The sequence below is a fragment of the Myotis myotis genome, unplaced genomic scaffold (genome assembly GCF_014108235.1).
Source record: "Myotis myotis isolate mMyoMyo1 unplaced genomic scaffold, mMyoMyo1.p scaffold_m19_p_58, whole genome shotgun sequence".
In the NCBI taxonomy this organism is placed as follows: domain Eukaryota; kingdom Metazoa; phylum Chordata; class Mammalia; order Chiroptera; family Vespertilionidae; genus Myotis; species Myotis myotis.
This window is the reverse complement of record NW_023416366.1, coordinates 599441-601798: the sequence shown is the minus strand read 5'-3', so window position 1 is coordinate 601798 and position 2358 is coordinate 599441. Positions and strand designations below refer to the sequence as shown.

At 47.5% G+C, this 2358-nt stretch overlaps 1 non-coding gene across 1 annotated transcript; it reads right to left on the bottom strand.

Moving 5' to 3' along the window:
- Positions 1 to 1915: 1915 nt before the first annotated feature.
- Positions 1916 to 2124, bottom strand: LOC118657535. Its single transcript, XR_004968036.1, has one exon. It is a non-coding gene; the product is annotated as a small nucleolar RNA U3 (small nucleolar RNA).
- Between the last annotated feature and the right edge of the window lie 234 nt (positions 2125 to 2358).

Sequence of the window (2358 nt, the reverse complement as noted above, 5' to 3'; positions counted from 1 at the left end):
GACCAGTAAAGAGCCTTTACTGTAGTGATTGTAGGAAAAGTGGGCAAGAGAAGTGTGGACCCTCCTTCTGGGTGCTCACAGTCAATGGAGGGGACAGACAAGACACGAGCACAGGGACTACAAGCGGCAGCAGGTTGGAGTGCTGGGAGGAGAAATGTGAGTGATGAGGGAGGCTGAGTTTCCTGGGAGAACGCCATTTGAGCAGAGACCTGAAGGAGGTAAGGAAGGGGGTATGGAGGCAGCTGTGTCTGGGGAAGAGAGACTTGAGAAGAGGGAACAGCACATGCAAAGGCCCTGAGGCCTGAGGGTGCGTGGTGTATTTGAGAAGCAACATGAGGCCAGTGGTTGGATCAAGGAGGGCGGAGGGGGAAGGTGGTAGGCGATGAAGTTGACAGGGGTCAGCTTACAAAGGCTGTGGTATTCAGAGCTTGTTGGGGAGTCTTGGGAGGGTTTGGGCAGTGGAATGCTACCCGAAGACATGCTGCCTTCTGAGTTTATACTGTCAGACAACATAAGCACAGCAGCAGAAGCAATAGCCATAGGGTGCTGAAGGTCAGTCAGGGTGCCGTACCTCTCACGAGGGTGCCTGGGACACAGTCATGGACAAATCCCACTTACAGGTGAGGAAACGGAAGCTCAGACAGATGTGCTTGCACCTATGTCATAGCTCTCAAAGATATTTCTGGAACAAATAATCGCATTGGGAGATACATTACTTAGAAAAAGCTTTCTCTGTCACTTAATATTCTTTAAAACCATCATTTTTAATGGCTGTATGGTATTCTATTCCAGTCCCATTCACCATTCCCATTGCCCTGTGGCCAAAAAGTTCGATTGCTTTTGTTGTTTGTTTGTTTCGTTTTTGCTATTAATAGCAATACTGTAATAAATGTTCTTGTTCAATCCTTCTGAGTCTCCTTCGGTATATAGCTAAGGTCAATTTCTTTTTTTTTATTATAATTTTAAAAATATATTTTATTGATTTTTTTTTTACAGAGAGGAAGGGAGAGGAATAGAGAGTTAGAAAGATTGATGAGAGAGAAACATCGATCAGCTGCCTCCTGCACACCCCCTACTGGGGATGTGCCCACAACCAAGGTACATGCCCTTGACCAGAATCGAACCTGGGACCTTTCAGTCCACAGGCCGACGCTCTATCCACTGAGCCAAACCAGTTAGGGCCTAAGGTCAATTTCTAAAAGTATAGATGCTAGATCAGAATATAGGCCGATTGGTACAGCATAAAGTTTCTCAACGTCTTTTGAGAAATGTGACTATGTTGCTGTCCTAAAAGGACCTCTCAATGGACCTTCTCACCTGCCATGTTTGGGGGGACATATTTGGGCTGAGTTGTCTCTTTTTTTGCTTATTTAAAAAGGCCTCGGTGGCAGGAATATAGTGTAAAAATCGTTGGAAAAACTAAAAGGCATCGATACATATCCGAATATACACTTTGTCCATAAATCACACTTCCTTTAGTCTTCCTGAGTGAGGTCCTGATTCAGCACCGAGGTCTAGTGACTCAGAGGTCCCGGCAGCTGCACGTTCAGGCCGGCATAGTCCACCGTGTACACGGGCCGTGGCTGACGCCCCCTCCTGGCTCCAGCCTGCCCCCCATCCTCGCTCTAGCTGACCTGACACACTCAGTGTGCTGTGGCAGTATGTGGGCTTCCGGAAAGGATGCACCAGGCAGGCCGGCGACCTCAACGGCATCTAGGCTGTCCCGGATCCGTTTGTAAGGGACCAGCACAGGCCGGTTCAGGCCCAGGCACAGGACCTCACCTCAGCTGCAAGCTGATCCCTGGCCCTGGTGCGTAGGCAACCAATCAATGTGTCTCTTTCACATCGCTGCTTCTCTCTCTGAGCTGAGTTATCTTTTTCTTTTTCTTTCTTTCTTTCTTTTTTTTTTAATTTTACCCAGAATGCGTCCTTTCCCTCTCCCCTCCCAAGAAAGGGAGGAACAATCGTCAATGGCAAGTGGCAGCTGCAGGAGTAACACCAAGAGCCGGTTTCACGGTCAAGAGAGGACTCTGCATCTCCTCCTTGTGGTTTCGGGTGCTCTACACGTTCAGAGAAACTTCACTGATAACGAACTATAGAAATGATCCCTGAAAGTATAGTCTTGTCTTTTAATTCACTGCCTTATTTTGTTCTCTCATAGGGAACAGAATGAGGTTAAAATACCTTAATTTGGCAGATTTTACGAAAGCCCATGACCATGTGAACATTTGGTAGGGTGCCTTCCAGGCCTCAGCGTCCCATTTGAAGGTCGGGAATGACAACAATGGTGTGGGCCTCAGATTCTTCCCTAAGGTCTATACCTGTGACCAGGGAGTATTTGAGATGCCTGATCTCCTA